Source organism: Sciurus carolinensis, chromosome 7, assembly GCF_902686445.1.
Source record: "Sciurus carolinensis chromosome 7, mSciCar1.2, whole genome shotgun sequence".
NCBI lineage: Eukaryota > Metazoa > Chordata > Mammalia > Rodentia > Sciuridae > Sciurus > Sciurus carolinensis.
This window is the reverse complement of record NC_062219.1, coordinates 112,960,016-112,978,671: the sequence shown is the minus strand read 5'-3', so window position 1 is coordinate 112,978,671 and position 18,656 is coordinate 112,960,016. Positions and strand designations below refer to the sequence as shown.

The window sequence follows — 18,656 nt, the reverse complement described above, 5'->3', positions numbered from 1 at the left end:
TTTTATTTTGAGGTGCTGGGGATGAAAGCCAGAACCTCATGTATGTTAAGCATTTTACCACTGAGCTACACGCCAAGTCAAGGAATCTGTATTTTTAATAAGCTTCTCCAGGCAGTGACGTGCTGATGGAGGTATGACTCAACCAGCTTTGGGATTTATAAATATGATTTTTGTAGTTGTTTAGATAGGAGATTGGTAGATGGCCATGCAAGGGAGAGGACTTGAGAGTGGTGGTGGGCAAATGGTGGCAAAGAGGGTCTGGCTTTGAGGCAGATTTGGAGATTGGTTCTGTGGTTTGAGGGAGAGGAGGGAATGAAGAGGAATCATAGACAATCCTAAATATCTAGGGGAATGATCTAGGTGAAAGGTGTGTGCTGTAAACAGTAGAGAGAAAGCAAATTCAAAAGAAATGATCGGTTATGAGTTTCGGTGTATGCCTTGGGGGACAGAAATAACTCAAGTTTTGAACTGGCCTATACTAGAACTGTTCCTCCAAAGCACCTTTGTCCTTTGCTCTGTTGATCTCTGAACAACCTCCTGATTATCTTAGGCCTGACCCAAGTTAACTTAACTCACAAGGGACTGAATAAATATACCCAACTGGTAGTTGATTGGTATGATTTATAGTGAGAGAAATGTATAAACATTTTGAGGTATGAGAGTATTTGTATTTTTGCTCATGGTGTCAGCTATACAATATTAGGGTACCTGGGAACTAGTATTTGGAAGATTTGGGAAAGAAAGAAATATATGTTCTGGGGGCTATAAAAATACCAAACAACAACCATTAATAATAGTTAAATACCTTTTAACTATTTTGTGCTCAAATAAGATTGTGACTTTTTAGTGATTAAAATACTTGTGGAAGCTGGGCACAGCAGCGCATGCCTGCAATCCCAGCAGCTCAGGAAGCTGATGCAGGAGAATAGCAAATTCAAAGCCAGATTCAGCAATTTGGCGAGAACCAGTCTCAAAGGAAAAAATAAAAAACAGGCTGTGCACTTGGCTTAGTGGTTGAGCACCCCTGGGTTCAATCTCTGCTACAAAACAAACAAACAAAAAAATAGCCCCATAGGCTACATTGTGTCTCTACTCCACTCCCTCAGTTTTTCTTCAGTGTGGAGAATTTCTTGGTGTCTTCTTAGTACCCACCTACGCCCTTGTCTTCAACTTATCTTTACATGTCATCTATTGGGGTGGTTCCTTCTCAAGTGTCTTAGCTCTCAATAGTTTCATTTTCAGAAAGGACATGACATTTAGTGAGCAAGCCCCCTTACATAGCTATCCTATCTTCAAGGCTGACGGTCTCACAGTCACCCCCAAAGCCCGATTATGTGACCTCCATTCTGTTTCCTCTACAATCTGCCACCCTCCTGGGTGTGTGACCTGGGAGGAAGGCTGTGTTTAGGAGAGGTAAGGAGCCCTCGTGGAGGACCAGGGGCCCTGGGAGCTGGTGAGTGAAGCAGCTGAGCCCCGCCTTCCAGCCTTCCAGCCTTCCAGCAGCAAGTGGCGCCCTCCTAACCAGAGGGCTGATGGCTGTCCTCCCCCTCACTTCTCTGTGGGGAAACAGGCTAGATGTGTAAGACAGGAAGGCCAGTGGGAGTGCTGAATGTCTTTTTTTTTTTTTTTTCCCAACAGTTCTGCTGTGTTGTATTAACTCCTTATTTTTGTACTGAAAACTTGTAGGAGTTCAGATTTTTTTTTTTGGTAAATGTCTGTCAGAGAAAATAACCAGCTTGAAATATGTTATGACTGGAATAGCCTTAGCCTCTACAAAGATGATTTAAAGCATTTATAGTCATATATCAAACAAAATAATAATGTAGGCAAGATACTGAAAACATTTGTAACCACTCCAATATCACTGATTTGAAAATAATTCCACGTTCCTTTTAATAATAGCAATAAGCACAACAGCAATGGCAACAATAACTGAATATTTACTACATTGAATATTTACTACAGGCTGGATATAGGGCAGTGGCAATTGGTAGTGTACTTGCCTAGCATGTGTGAGCCCCTGGGTTTAATACCTAGTATCACACACACAAAAATTTTTTTTAATTAAAAAAATACATTTAAAATAAAGAAAAAGTCATAATAAGCACAAGAGCAAGGATTTTATAGACCTATTATCATTTGATTCTCCCTTACCAACCTGGGATACATGTATTATCTCCATTTTACAGATGAAGAAACTGAGGTAAGATAAGTTTTAAAAGTAGGCCAAGATCTTATATAGCTAAAACTAACTGAAGAGAGAACTCTAAACATCAGGTTCTACTGCATGTGATGGATTGGACAATTTTATTTTTTTTAATTAGAGCATCATAGTTACATATAGTAGTTAGATTCATCCCCAAAAATTCATACATGCATGGTGGGCAATGGTTTTATGTAGTTTATGGAGACTTATTTTACTCCCTTAATATATGGGTCTCAAGGTAGAGTACTCATTATTTCTTTTTTTTTTTAATTTATTTTTATTGTAAACAAATGGGATACATGTCGTTTCTGTTTGTACATGGAGTAACAGCATACCATTTGCATAATCATACATTTACATAGGGTAATGATATTTGATTCATTCTGTTATTTTTTCCTCCCCCCCACCCCTTCCACCCCCTTTTCCCTCTATACAGTCCCTCCTTCCTCCATTCTTGCCCCCCCATCCATATACTCATTATTTCTTCTCTTTCTCTTTCCTTCTTCATAAACTCTGTTGCATGACTTCTTTTCCTTTTTATTTATTTATTTATTTATTTATTTATTTATTTATTTATTTATTTTTGTGGTACTGGGGATTGAACACAGGGCCTTGTGCTTGCAAAAATTTTTTTGTGTGTGTGGTGTGCAAGGCAAGCACTCTACCAATTGAGCTAGATCCCCAGCCCTCTTTTTCCTTTTGAGGCTAAGAATTGAACCCAGAACCTCATACATATTTATCATATATTTTATCACTAGCTACACATCAGCCTTTTTTTCTTTTTTTTTTTTTGTATCGGGGATTGAACCCAGGGTCACTTAACCACTGAGTCACATACCCATCCCCTTTTTATGTTTTCTTTTGAGACAGGGTCTCACTAAGCTGCTCAGGCTGGTCTTAAACTTTCAGCTCTGCCTCAGCCTCCGAGTCACTGAGGCATGTGCCACCGTGCCTGGCCCCCAGCCCTTTATTAAAATTTTGTTTTGAGACAAGATTTCCCTAAATTGCCAGGCTAGCCTCAAACTTTGAAATCCTCAATCCTCCTGCCTCAGCCTCTGTAGTAGCTGGGATTACAGGCATGTGCCATTGAGTCAGCCCCAGCTCTCATTTCTTGTATTCTTATAGATCTCAGGGAGTGAGCTAATTATATACAAAGTATGTATATACTAGGCCCTTAGAGAATCTAAAGCTGGAGATGATGACTTGTTGCCCTGGAGGAGCTCCCCAGCCAGGAAGGAACATAAGGGAGATAAATGAGACTCAATCATAGAAGGTCACCGTTTGTTATTCATATGGGGAGATTTCACAGGGCTCAACCTGAAATATATCTAAAATAAGGTAATACGATATTAGCTGCATGTACTGAACTGTTGTTATATTTTAGGCACCGTGCTAAACATTTTACATGCACTAGTTCCTGAATCCTTAAAATAACTCTCAGAGCTGAGTACTGCGATTATCCCCATTTTGTAGATGAGGAAGTTGAGACTCTGAAGGGTGAAATGACTTGTTCAAAACCACAAACCTGTGAGAAAGAAAGGTAGAATTTGAACCTAAATCAGACTGATTACAGAGCAGTACACTTAAGCCTCAGAATCTAAGTACCTGTAGAGATAAAAGTAAAAGATATGTCCCTGGTTCACACTGAGAATTTTTAAGGCCACAAACACTGTGCAGAACACTTACTAATTCATCTGATGCATTCTGGTATTTCTGTGGTGGACACATCTGATCATGCATCTCACTACTTGATTTCCACTATTTGCATTCTCTTCTGAGGAGAATGGTCAGTCAATGGAACATTTGGAAAAAGGGGAAAAAACCCACTTTAAATCTGACCTTCCACCCCAGGTATGGGGGATCAATTCCAGGGTCTTGCTTATGCTAGGCAAGTGTTATACCACCGAGTTACATTCCCAGCCTCATTTTTTTTTTTTTTTTTTTGTACCAGAGATCGAACCGAAAGGTGCTTAACCACTGAGCCACATCTCCAGGCCTTTTTAAAAATTTAAATTTTCAGTAGAATGAAACAGACAGTATTATCCTATATATATGTATGATTACATGAATGGTGTGAATCTACATTGTGTACAACCATAGAAATGAAAAGTTGTACCCCATTTGTGTACAGTAAATCAAAATGTGTCTGTAAAAATAAAATATTTTAATACAGATAAAAAATTAAAAACGAAAGAAAGAAAGGAGGGAGGGAGGAAGGGAGGGAAGGAAGGAAGGAAGAAGGGAGGGAGGGAGGGAAGGAAGGAAGGAAGGAAGGAAGGAAGAAAGGAAAGAAAGAAAGAAAAGCAAGCAAGCAAGCAAGCAAGCTGGGGATGTGACTCATTAAGTACAAAAAACCAAAAAAGTTCTTTTCAAATGGAGAGAGAAGTCAACAGTTGTTAGATGTTGCAGTTAAACCTAGTTTAACTTTAGGTTAATTAATACAAGTCTGTTCTTCCTTTAAAAAAAAAAATTAAATTTTGAGACAGGGTCTTGCCAAATTGCTTAGGCCTCAATAAGTTGCTAAGGCTGTCTTTGAACTTGCGATCCTCCTACCTCAGCCTCCCAAGCCACTGGGATTACAGGTGTGCACCACTGTGCCCAGCTCCACTTTCATTTTTCATTGTATATGGACATTGAGCCTGTTTATGTTAGACATTTCAATTATAATTACCTCCTTTGTGTGTGTGTCCAGTTGACCTTCTTTCTAGGTCACATACATGGGTGGGAGTCATAGGAATGACCACTTAGTTGTATATAATTATATTATAGACAATACAATAAAATAATCTGCCTATAGGAAAGCTATTTTAAGAATGTTCCTCTTAAAAAGTTTTTTTAATCTTAATACCAAAATCCTGTTCATTTATATCCTTTTGTAAATTTTACATATAAAATCGTCCTTCCTATTTAAAACACTAAATTTTGGGGGCCAGGGAAGTGGCTTAGGTGCAGATTACTTACCTGGTATGTGCAAGGCCCTGGGTTCCATCCATAGAACAAATAAAATTAAATTAAATGTTAAATTTTGTTATCATATGGGGGAAATTATGAAGTTGTTTTTGTTTTCCTATATTATAAAATGATTATAATTTTGGTCGTACCTGAGAAAGCTGAGATTCTCCACTTCTTAGTATTTTACAAACCCTCCTTCAGATCTAAAATTAGATTTAACAACTGGCATTCTCAAAGTAGGTCTTGACTAATAACAAGGTTGTCCTCTCTGCCTGCACCTCACTATTAGACTCTTAAGGTTTACATTGACATAGCCAGATGGCTTGTTCCCAAGGTACTTTTTAGGCCTGACAGAGGATGAATTTGGGAATTCATCAGACCTGATTCTCACATCAGCCCTTATTAGACTGATGACCTTAGGCAAATTACTTGAAACCATGGGCAGCCTCATCTGAAAAGTATCAGGAAAACCAGACCTTATTCTATAGGTTTGAGTGAAGGCTCCTGATACTGTATGGAAGTATTTAGCACAATGCTTTGTGACACTTCGTAGGCTCCTGGTAAAAGTCAATGCTCTTATTATTTGGTCATTCTCTAAAAAGACTGCAATGTGCCGGGACTCTATATGAGTATATAAATTCAGCTTTGTTAGGGCATCTTTTTTTCCCCTTTTAAAATTATTGACAAAATAATTGTACACATGATTTTGATACATGTAACATTGTGTAATAATCAAATCAGGAAGACAGTAGAATAAATCTAACATAATTTTCCTATGTTCACATATGAAATTAACTAAGTGAACCCCACCATTGTACCCACCCACAAGAATGGGGTCCTAATTAGAATAAGATATACCCTATGCATGTATAATTTTATCAAAATGGATTTACTGTCATGTATAATAAAGAACCAATAAAATAAAATTAAAAAATCAAATCAGGGTCATCTTTAATGTCAGATTTCTGGTTTCCTTGGGGTTTTGGAGAACTGAAGAGGATATTTTTCTAAAATCCATTAATATTTCATTGACGCTGTGGAACAACTTGCTTGGTTGCCCCTAATTGCAATGAATAATCCATGGACTCTTGAAACGCAGTTCTTCCAAATGAGTATCATTATTAAATTCCAGTCAATCCAAAGGCACTTTAAAACATGCTTAAAATTTTCCCAAGCCAATTAGAAAACTGGTTGGTCCAACCACAGAGCATAAAGGAATATGTTAATTTATACAAAGAATACTGTTCTAGGAAGGCCTTGGTTAAATTTGAAGCAAACCATCTTTTGAGAAAAACACTTTCAATGATACTATGTGGTACTAAGTCATTGATGTATTTTTAAGGAGCTTTTAAATTCAAGACATACATTGTGAATGATAAAGTGACAGTTACTTGAACAAGACAGTTTTTTTCAAGAGGATCTATGTTGACTATGACAACATTGTATGTCAGCCTTGACACATTTATTTTTGTGCAATATAGTCCAGTAACAGTATCCTTATGCAAGCAAACAAGGTGCACATACTGTTGGTTTTTGTTTGTTTTGGTGCTGGGGATGGAACCCAGCACATATTGCATGCTAAGCACGCCTACCATGAGCTACGTCCCCCATCCCCACCATTAAGTTTTTAATACTAAGGGATATAGAAACCAATTTTATTTAAATAATTTAAATCTAGGATAATTTTATTTAGAATACACCAAATACCTGGGGGATATAATTCTGAACATTCTGTTTATCAGTGGGACTCCATTCCTACAGAACTCACAAACTAATTTAAAATAATTTGAAAACATTTTTAAGGCTTACATATGTACTTTTTAAAGCCTTAGTTACATTCTTGGACATTCTTTACCTATCTTGAATGTTTATTTAAAATAAAAGACAACAAAACCCCACAATATTATGGGCATTTGTAGTTAATTTAGACTGCAGGAACTGTCTCTCATAGCTTGCTAACATAATTAACATTTACTTAAATGCTTTGGATACTAAATGGCTTAGGGAGAAGGCACAACAATTTGAAATTTAAAACAGGTGGTAATTATACTTGGACCAAAGGGTTTTAAAAGGTTTTGTAGCTTCCTTTTTAAGAATGGGGTTTAAGACAAATTCCACAAATAGGAAGGTAAAAGCTGTAAGAAGACGGTAGGGATTGGATGTTTTGAGTGTGATTTACTCGGCTCCTCACCTTCATCGCAGTCGCTAGTTTTGTTTTCTTTCTTAAAGTTGACATAAAAGTTTTCACAGATAAGGTTTCACAGCATTTTGGAATGAAGAAAGAATGTTGCAAAGGAAAGTTTAATACATTTCAAAGTTAGGATAAATAAGTTATTTGACAAATAACCAAGTTAAGAGCAGTTTGTAGTTTTAAAAGGTATATGCAAATAAGTGTGTGGGTTTTTTGTCTTTAACTACCCTCCAAACACACCGAATAACCAAAACTGAAGTGTGTGTGTGTGTGTGTGTGTGTGTGTGTGTGTGTGTATGTGTGTGTGCAGGGCGCCTGCGGAGAATTAGTACGCATCTTGTACATCTTTAGCAAAAAAAAAAAAAAAAAAAAAAAAAAAAAGACCAAATAGTCTGTTTCTTAAATAAACCCCAATACCTTCCAAAGTTACAATCTCAAAGGAAACAGGAATTAACAGTCTTGGAGCTTGGTTTTTTAAAAAAAAAATTTTTAATTAAAAAAATTCTAATCTCCACATTTTTTACCAGGCGAGAACCGAAGTTTGGAGGTAGACGAGCAGGCGAGCGGTTTGCCCGGGCGCAGAGCATGAAGGCCGGGCGGGCGCGGGGAGCGGGCGCCCGCCGCCCGGCGCGGGGGTGAGCGAGAGAGAGAGCGGAGCGCGTGTGGCCGGCGCCGCTCGGCCGGGAGCTCCCGCGCCCGCGCCCCGCGCCCCGCGCCCGCCGCCGCCGCCGCCGCCCCTGGTGCGATGGCGCAGAAACCCCGTTGACAAGGCACTGCTTTTTCATGACGGTGAGTTTCCCTTTGAGTGTATTATAATTTTGTGATAAAAATTTCAAGGAGAAAAAAAAAAACACACAACCTCCTTCCTCTGCCTCTTTCCTTCGGGGAGGGAAAAAGCGAGGGAGGGGGGGCTGGAGATCTATCTCCAGACAGAAAAGAAAGAGGAGCAAATTAAACACCGAGTTGCCAAAACCAGGATATTAGGTTTCAGCCCAGAGAGCTATTGGCTACGGCTGTGTTTTTTTTTGGGGGGGGGTGGGTTTGTGGGTGGGTGATGGTGGTGGTGGGTGGATGTTTAATGGACACGGAGAAAAGGGGAATCGAGTGTTTATGCCTTTCCCAGCGCCGCCGGGGCCCCGGGAAGACCCAAGTTCAGTGTCGCGGGCGGGGGCGCAGGCGGGCAGGGGGCGGCGGGGCCGGGCCGGGGGCGCCTCGACGGGGTGGGGGCCCCGGCGCTTTTCTTTTTCTTTTCTTTTTTTTTTTCCTTTTCCGCGGATGCAAATTTCTGGAGCGGGGAGAGGGAGAGGCCGGGAAGGGGGGTGGCGTGGCGGTTGGTGGTGGGGAGGGGAGGGGAGGGAAGCCTTTTAATGACTCATTGATTGAGCCGGTTTAAAATTAGTTGTGTGCGCGAGTGTGAGTGTGTTTTCCGCCCCCCGGAGCCGCCGGGAGCCGGGAAGGAGGGAGCGGGGCTCGGCGAGGGGAGGACAGCGCGGCGGGGCCGCGAGCAGGGGGCAGGGAGGGCCTGGAGTGACGGCGGGCGAGCAAGAAAAATAAGCTTTTCCAATCTCCTCCCCTCGGTCCCCCCCCTCGTTTCTTTTCTCTCTCGGAAGCTCTTGGGTGTGAATCGCATTTTCTTTCTTCTCAGCAAAATGGACCCCGCGTCGGGGGAGGGGAGGGAAAAGGGTGGGGAAGGAGGCGGCGGCGGCGGCGGCGGCTGGAACCGGGTTTATTTTTCATTCTGGCTTCCTCCTTCCCGCCGCATCTGAAGGCGGTCGCGGCGCGGAGAGCAGGAGGGCCCCGGGTCGGGCCGCGGCATGGAGAGCTCAGGCAGGCCGACCACCCGGCCCCAGCCCGCGGCGCGCACCTGCCGGCGGGACTGCCCCTTCCTGGTCGCCTTGCTGCTTGGCCCCGAAGCACCGCCGTGGACCCTGAGCCTGGCCCGGACGAGCCCTGGCGCCGCGCGGAGAACTGCGGCCCAGCCAGGCGCCTCCCGCGCGGCCCACGCTGTCGGCCGGCCGAAAGAGACCAGAGGCAGTGGCGGCGATTTTTTGGCCGAGAGTGCGCGAACCCGACGCGGCTCGCGCCTCGGAGTCGCCCAGAATGCGGGATCTTCGGGGGTGGGGGATTGGAAGGTGCTAAGATGGCGCTGGGCCTGGCCCGTCGCCAGGGCTGGTGGCGCAGTTGCTCGGCGGGCGCCATCTTTCCTCGCGGCGCGGGCGGCGCCCTCCCTGGTCGCCTCGCCTGCCCGGCGCCTAGACCTCCCGGGCCAGGGGAGCCAAGCCGCTCGCGGGGTGCGGAGTTCTGTAGGGCCGGGGCCGTGCAGCCTTCGTCGTCCCCACACCTCCCAGACCCAAAAGACCAGGCCGCCGGGTCGCTGCGGGAAGGGGCTGGGGCGGCGACTTGCTCGGTCCTACTTGCTTCGAACTAAGCGGCTGATGGGTTCCTTCCCTGACCCCCGCATCCCCCTGGTCAAACTGGAGGTGAGGAGTTCCTGCCTTCTCTCCTCTGGCCAGACACGCGGCTTTGTTTTCTCTGGCCGGGCTGGAGGCAGGGTATTGAGGCTTTTCCTTCATCCTTTTCCAGTTATGGAGAGTAGGCAAAGCAGATTACAAAATTAAAAACAAAACAAACGACAACAAAAAGCCAGTTGAAGACAGTGCTCGTCTGCTTTCCAGTAATCTGGTTCTCATAGGTACCCTGAGTTTTCTTTTTTGGGTGGTTGTATTGCAGAACAATCCCGAAGAGACATTTATTTAGTCAGAATACGGGAAGATGATGGGTTCTAGTGATTTTAACTTGTGGTTTGCCTTGGTATTAGTGAATTAAAAGTTCCTTAGAACTCATCTAAAAACGTTAACTCGCTTTAAAACCCTTTTTTCCTTTCCCTTTATGAAATAGAAGACTGTTCCTTAAAGCATCCAAAAATACGTATCTGTGGGGGTAGTAACTGTCTATTAAAAGGGTGTACCTGGAGGTTTTAAGTTGTTACTGAAAGGAGGAAAGTCCGTAAAGCTCTTACCTCTGTAGGAGTCCTCAAAATAAATAAATTCTCATGGAGAAAAGTAACAGTGGCACCGTAGATGTGACCCTGTGTTTATGAACAAGTACATATGTAGTGAATGTTAGATATCCTTAAATAAAACCTACTATGTATTGAACCACCTGCTGTATGCCATGAACTGTGTTTGGTGCTTTATATAATTCCATTTATTATATCATCCCTGCGATATTGATTTTATTATGTACTTTTTAGGAAAGAAGCTAATGTTCATAGAAATGGCCTGATTGTTCAAGGTCTTGCCATTTTAAGTGGTAAAATCCACACTGTATCCCCAAAACCGTTCTTTTGCTCTACACCCATGATTTCCCAGAATGAATCAACTGGGGAGATGTTTTTAAAAATAGAGATTTGTATCATTTCTTAGGACCGATTGTGTCCTTTAATCATGTGTGAGGCAATCTCAGTTTTAACCTCTGACTTCCAACTTCATTATGACCCTAACCCCCTCCAGTACTGAAATTTTGGCCTGCCTAGGACCCTGTAAATAGGAGACTTTCATTCCAAAGCTTTTCAAGTGATTTCAGTGGGACAGATACGTGTTTGGAATATCCTGTATTGACTGTGCTTTTTGAATTGGAACACGAGGATTAAACTCTATATCAATTTGAGTTTTGCACAGTATAGGGCACATCATTCTCATTTTTCTTTTTCTCCCAACTTTTTGGCAGAACATTGAAATTATTTTCTTATAGAGTAAGGCTTAGGTATCCTGCAATTTTAAAATTGGCGTATTTTAAAATATGTTGTCTCTGGGGCTGGGGTTGTAGTTCAGGTGTAGAGCTCTTGCCTAGCCTGTGTTAGGCACTGGGTTTGATTCTTAGTACCACATATAAATAAATGAATAAAATAAAAGTCTGTCAGCGTCTAAAAAAATGTCTTAAAAAAAGTATATTGTCTCATTCTTTTGAGAAGTTATATAACTTTTGGTCTAGGTCTAGCCAAACCATCTAATTTAGTCAAGAGAGCCGTGCAATCAAAATAGACTTGAAACCAAGATTTATACAGAAATAAAGAATAGAGTAGAAAAGACCCTGAAATAAAGACCTAGAGATAAATCCTCATAAGAAAGAATCATTTCCTGTATTTTGAGTTTCAGGCGTATCTTTTGGGTTTTGGAAAATAGGATGGGCAAATCATTCTAAACATGAAGCCTAGTAACAAAAGTATAGATAAAAACAGGTCAGGAAGAAGCACCTAGAACAGGTAATGGACAGTTGACCTGACTAAAATGAGAGAACCTGGTCAAGTAATGAGTTATAACTACTGAACAAAGATCATGTATTTTCCTTCTTTTGTACTAACCCTTCTCTTTTATTCTCAAATCACAATTATGTTTTTTGTAATTATTAAGGAGAACGGTTAAAGCCTACATTTTGGGGGATGGTAGAGGTATGGTGGCAGATCAAAATCTCCGGACCAGCCTAGGCAATTTAGGGAGGTACTGGCTCAAAATAAAAAGATTTAAAATGGTGGAGGGAAATGAGGGTGTTATTTAGTGGTACAGTGCTTATCAAGACTAAAAGAAAAGGAAAACAACCAAGCAACCTAAATTTTTGATGTATATGTCAGAATTACACCATCTTTGTAGATGGTATGTCCACATTTCTCTTTCCTGTTGAAAATTTTTGTAAGGCACAACTGTTGAATGCCTATGTGCAGTCTACGTCAGTCTAGACCACTGGGTGGTGGAGTGCCAGTTTTTTAAATATTCTGCCATTTCCTCCTTTGTTTTTCACGGCAGATGCCAGAGTAATTGTAATCTTCGAGTAAAATCTAATAAAACTTGAAGTAAGGTAGTGTAGAGGGAAAAAGCCATAATTTAAAGTAGGCTTTAGTGGAATTCAAGACAGAATATCTGCACTTGGAATTTATAGCATAATTGGGATGACAGAAAATTACATAATCAAGATAATTACAGATTAAGAAAAGCTTAAGAAGTGCCTGGTGGCTCTAAAAGACTGTACTAGGACTGACTATTTTGACTAGTAAGGGTCAAGGAGAGTTTCTTAGAAGAGGTGACATTGAAGCTGAGACTTGAAACCTGAGCTTGTGCTAACCACGTGAAAAACGGGCTGTATTCCAGGCCTGGGAACAAGTGTAAAGATGGGGAAGGCAGATCTGTGAGCCAGGGGAGAATGGAATGTGATGGTGTTGGAAAGCTCCTGCAGGGTTTCTTGTATTAGGCCATAGGGGGATTTTTACATTTTATTGGAATGACAGTGAGATGCTAGTAAAGGATTTTAATTAGGGTAGTGGTATGTTTTGTTTTGTTTTGGTTTTGGGTACTGGGGATTGAACCCAGTGTCTCACACACACCACTGTTGAACTACACTCCTAGCCCTTCTAGCCCTTTTTGTTTTTTGTTTTTTCTTTTCTTCCCCCTCCCTGCTGCCTTTTTTTTTTTTAAACAGGGCGTTACTATGTTACCCAGGCTGATCTTAAACTCTTGGGGTTAAAGTGATCCCCTGCCTCAGCCTCCCCAGTGCTGAGGGCAGGCACCACCTGTGGGCAAGCACCACCCACCCTGCTCCTGTTTTTGTTTTTAAAGATTACTGTCTGCTGTGTGGAGGAAGAGAGGAAGCAGAAAGGGAAGTTAGGTTATTGCAACATTCAGCCCCAAACTGATGGTATCTGAGGCAAGTAGAGTGGCAATGGAGATAGAGAAGAGTAGATGGCAGGTTTCAAATATATTTTTGAGATGGAATTAAAAGGCTTTGCATAATGAGTTGGCTCTGGAAAAGAGGAAGAGCAATCAAGGGTGCCTTCAAGTTTTTGTCTAAGTCTGGGGTGGCTGATGGTTCCATTGCTGGTTGGAGAAAACTGGAAGAGGAATAGGTGATTAGAGGTAGGTACCAAGTTTTGTGAAATCTGTTGTTTTAAAAATACTTAGGAGACATCCAAAGGGAGAGTCAGGTAGGAGCGTATACTTGGGTTGAGCTGAGAGGAGAAGTCTAGACTGGACATAATGTTGGAGTCTGTAGCATGCAGATGGTATGACATGGGACTAGCTGAGATCATTTGTGAATGTAGAGGCCTTAAGATCAAGCCCTAACCACTTTTAATGACGAGGTTAAGTCAAGGAGATTGAAAAGGCTCAGCCATTAAAGGGGGAGAATGAATTTTATCCTTTAAGAAACAGTCCCCTTCATCGAATACTGCTGACAAGTAAGGACAGGGAAATGTCTATTTGGCTTTGGCAAAGTGGTGTGGCTGTTTTAACAAGTAGTTTCAGTGGTATATGGGGATGGAAGCTAGATTGGGATGTGTTAAAGAGAGAATGGGAACTGAGGTGAGAGGAATAGCACAGCAGTGGTGAGAGATGGGTTCAAGGAAGATGGCTTTTTTTGTTATTTCCTTGTTTGTTTGTTTTTTTTGTGGTGTTGGGGGATTGAACCAGGACCCTGTGCATGCCCAGCAGAGGCAAGTGCACTACCATTGAGCTATCCTTCCAACCCAAGAAGAACACTTTTTTTTTTTTAATGGTGGGAGATACAGGAACATTTTCAAATGGGCTAAGAATACCTAATAAGGAGATTAATGCAGAAGAGAGAGAAAACTAGCAAAATAAACAGAATTCTTAAGAAAATGGGAAAGAATTAAGAACATAAGAAGAGTTTTTGCCTGTGGTGGGAACAAGATGACTTGCTGTGTAGCAGGGGAGAAGCAGAGAAATACAGGCAGAGTGCAAGGATATCTACAAATAGAGGCAGGATATAGGACTTTACCTTCTGATGGCTTCTGTTTTCTCAGTGATGCTGGAGGCAAGGCCAGCAACTTAAAGTAAAGGAAGAAGGGGTAGTGACTGGTTTCAGGAGAGATGGACACCTCACCTTGGGCAGAAGGACAAGGAACTCAGTGGGAAGCAAGGTAGGATTGTGGGCTGTTGTTGAATGTCTGGCTGTGGCTTGGAGTCATGAATTTGAGGTGAAACTAATCAACCAAGCTGTGTGTATCGTTTTCTGTGAGCAACATTCAGCTGTTGAAAAGGGCAGCAAAGAGCAGGCAGTTGATGGGTTTAACTAAAATTGGAGATTTTCCCTGCAGATATGACAGAGAAAAGGGAGGTGCTAGGGAATTGAGAGTTGCCAGAGGGTAATTTCAGTGATGAACCTGGGAATGTTGGGTGGGCAGCAAAACAGGAAGATACTGGGGGTGGGAGCATTTGACTGAAAATCACCATGGTTAAAAATGAATTAATGAATTTAACTCATTTTAGAGTTTCAATCTGGGATAATGAAAAAATTCTGGAACTGGATAGTAGGTGGTGACAGTTGCAGAGCACAGTTACTGTACTTAATGCCTCTGAACTCTGTGCTAAAGATGGTTAAAATAGTAGATTTTATGGTATATTTTACCACAATAAAAATGAATTTACATTTTGTTTATTTTTGGTGCTGAGGATTGAACCAAGGAGTGCTCTGCACTGAACTGTGTCCCCTACCCTTTTGAAAAAAAAAATTTTTTTTTTTTTTTTTTTTTGTCTTATAGATTGAACCCAGCAGCACTTAACCACTGAACCCTTTTTTATTTTTTATTTTGAGATACAGTCTTGCCAAGTTGCTCAGGCTGGCTTTAAGCTTGTGATGCTACTGCCTCAGTCTCCCCAGCTGCTGAGATTACAGGTGTGTGCTACTATACCTGGCCCCTTTTTCAAACTTTCTTTCTTCCTTTTTTTTCCTCTATACTAGGGATTGATCACAAGAGTTGTCTACCTCTGAGCTGCATCCCCAGTCAGTTTTTTTGTTTTGTTTTGTTTTTGTTTTTTCAGGTTTTATTTTGAGACAGTGTCTGGCTAAATTGCCCAGGCTGGGATTACAGGCATGTGCCACCATGCTTGACTGTGAATTAGCATTTTAAGCATTTAGCACTTGCACATTTATGGCATATACAGATATCATTTGCATAATCCTTTATGCTAATTAAATAATACTATATTTTCTATGGGAGATGATTCGTTTAGGGATAAAATCTCAAAACTACTGAGATGAAAGAGAAATTGTCCCTTCTTATTATTGTACCAAACTTGAATGTGCTCAGTAGTCATCTATAAACAGATTCTGGAGTGAGTTCTGGACATCTTATGTTACTCGTTTCTCTGTTGACTGATTTATCCTAAACCTTTAGCATAGTGTTTAAAACAATCTGGACACTCAGTAAACATTTATAGACTGAATACTTAGGGAACCTAGGTAGAGAAGATAGATGAGAACCAAAAGGAAAAGAGTTTGTCTAGATACATGGAGGTCAGCAGTGCCTTCTTAAAGGGATCTGTGAGAGAAAATCTAGGAAGACCAATAGATGTGGCAGCTATTGTTAGTGATTGACATTCTGATCTCTGTATGTGATGAGAAAAAAAAAATCAGATTATAGGGCAGGGAGGAAGGGTGTTGAGAATTTTTTAAAATTTTGAGACAGTGTCCTACTAAATTGCTGAGGATGACCTTGAATTTGAAATCCTTCTGCCTTGGCCTTCTGAGTCTCTGGGATTACAAATGTGTGCCAACACACCTAGATGAGAAAATTTTTGAAGATCTGAACAACGCCAGGTGAAAGGGTCTAATACTTGCCTTAACTTACTTCCCTTTCTTTCCTCTTTGAATCTGCTATTCACTTTTTCATGAAGCTCCTTTTCCCAGAATTGGCTACAGACTAACAGTAAAGTGAAATTAGGAGAATGGAGTAGCTGATGGAATTTAAAATAAATGTCTGCAATCCTCACTGAAAAGATCCATTGTCATTTGTCAAAGCAGAGGCAAAAGGTTTTGAGTTTAAGAGAGAGAAGCAAATCTGTGGAAAGTGTACTATATGTATTGGTGGAAATGGGTAAAGAAATGGTGCTTGTCCCAGTGAGGCTACATGATTTAAGCACATTCCAAATCCATCTGCATGGCCTGCTTCTCTCCTGATGAAAAATGTTCTAGAGTAGAAGTGGGAGAGACCGAGAGTGAGGCACTGGTAGAAAGGCGATGGGGTGGGGTGTGAGCATGGAGAAGGGAGAGCTGATAGAAGAGGAATGTGGTGTGAACTTGACCAGAGCCTCAAGGTGGGAGCACTGCAGCAGCACCTGGCTGGTTGGGACGGAGCCCAGGGTGCACAGTAATACAGTTATTGTATTTCAAGAGAGTTGCAGCTGTAGACAGTGTATAGGAAGGTGGAAGAAATAGGTCCTGGAGCAACTGTGGTTTTGGTCTGTCCCCTTCCTCCCACCACCTCATGTGTATTTCCATTCTAGTACTGAGACTTTACTGTACCAGATCTACTTATTTATGCCGAGGTTCTCTTTATTCCTAACCAACTTTATACAGTTGTGGCTTACTTAATTATAAATTTCTTTTTAATAAAGTTGTGAAACTGAACATTTTCTGTTTTTGTGGGTTCTTTGATTCTCTACCTTGCAAACACATTAAATGCCTATATTACCTGAAATTAAAGTCCCGAATCTGAGTGTACAAGGAAATAAGGTGATAGATGTTGTCTTTCTAGAAATGGCTTTTATTGCAGTTCAACCAAAATCCAGATTGCTTTCTTTTATTACCAGAAATTAAACTTTGTGTCCTGACCTGCAATTGAAACATTATCACAAGGAAGAAAGTGGAAGAAAAAAATAGTATTCATTAAAATTGTATGCTGTTTCAGACCCTGATGGATCAATATTTGATAAATATTAAATTCTCATACTACCCTATAGAGTTAAGTTTTATCTTTAGTTTTATTCATTATGAAATGGGTTTAGAAAGAATAGGTTAACTTGTCTGAGGTCACATTACTAAGGGGCATACGGCATACTTGGGGCTTGAATATACAGAGCAGAACCTTGTATCATACACTTTACCATTAGTATTAAACTTATTTATAAATTTAATCTGCCAAAGACTGGTAGTTAACAAAAAATTTGAGGTCTTACAAATTAAAATTGGCCCTAGCCAGGTGATGTGGAACATACCTGTAGTTCTAGTTATTTGGGAGTCTGAGGCAGATCATTTCCACCCAGCAGTTTAAGGCGAGTGTGGGTAACCCTCTCAAAAAGTAAAATAAAATCAATTGAATGATCTTTGTTTCAATGGGAAGCAAAGGACAAGGAGGCATCTTAAAAATATATATTTTTTTTAGTTGTAGATGGACACAAGACCCTTTATTTTTATGTGGTGCTAAGGATCAAACCCAGTGCCTCACAGGTGCTAGGCAAGCATTCTACCACTGAGCTACAACCACAGCCCAAAGGAGGCATTTTGACTCAAAAAATTCTGACCAAAAGGGATTGGGGAGATAGGTCAGTCGGTAGAGTGCTTGCCTTGCAAGCACTAAGGCCCTGGGTTCGATCCCCAGCACCACAAAAAAAAAAAAAAAAAAAAATCTGATCAAAAACCCAGAATCTTTTGATAGTCAAAATAAATTTGGGTTCAAAGCAATTATTCTGCCCTTTTGCAGATAATTTACTTTTTATTTGCATGGCCTTGTGAGTCAAATGTGTGCATTTTCATTCTGTATTTGCTGGCTATCTTGGATTGAGTTCTATCTTCTGACTTTTTAAAAAAAAAAAACATAATTTTGAAAAGAGAACACTTGGAATCTTAACCATTACATGGTGTAACTCAAGGTGTTTCCTTTCTTGAAGTGTTGTCAGTGTAAGCACAATAATAATAATAATACAGATTTTGGGGGAAAATATTTTAAATGCGTAAGGTACGATTTGTTCTAAAGAACCTCCTTTTTTTCCCCCCATGGTACTGGGAATTGAACCCAGGGATTCAGCTGCACCCAACTCCTTTGTATTTTATTTTTAATTTTGATGCAGCGTCTTCCTAAATTGCCCAGGCTGGCCTCAAACTTGTAATCCTCTTGCCTCAGCCTCCCAAGTAGGTGGGATTTAGGTGTGAGCCACTATAGCCAGCTAGCCCTATTCTTTAAAGGCCACCTTGTACGGTAAACATATGACATATTTTCTGTGCTGTGAAAAGACCTGTCAAAAGGAATGATTTTTCTTTTTTTGAATTTTTTTTTTTAAGTTGTAGATGGACAATACCTCTGTTTTATTTATTTATTTATTTTTATGTGATGCTGAGGATCAAACCCAGTGCCTCATATGGGATAGGCAAGTGCACTACCACCGTGCTGCAACCCCAGCCCCAGGAATGATTTTTCTTTTTGACTTTTACGAGAAAACTTAGCCCTGATAGGCAACAGTAATAAAAGACTCGGAAGCATTTCTCTCTCTCTCTCTCTCTCTCTCTCTCTCTCTCTCTCTC

The 18,656-nt window shown here is 41.0% G+C and overlaps 1 protein-coding gene across 6 annotated transcripts in view; it reads left to right on the top strand.

Moving 5' to 3' along the window:
• Positions 1-18,656, top strand: part of Bicral (BICRA like chromatin remodeling complex associated protein) — a 102,385-nt gene that overhangs the window by 18,320 nt on the left and 65,409 nt on the right. For 2 of the 6 annotated variants that reach the window (XM_047557723.1, XM_047557722.1), the window contains exon 2: positions 7,877-8,138. The gene's annotated coding sequence lies outside the window, so the exon portion shown is untranslated. Of the gene's footprint in view, positions 1-7,733; positions 8,139-9,807; positions 9,830-13,176; positions 13,256-13,946; positions 14,278-18,656 lie in introns of those variants that run through there. The other 4 variants (XM_047557725.1, XM_047557724.1, XM_047557726.1 and 1 more) reach the window with 4 other exon arrangements.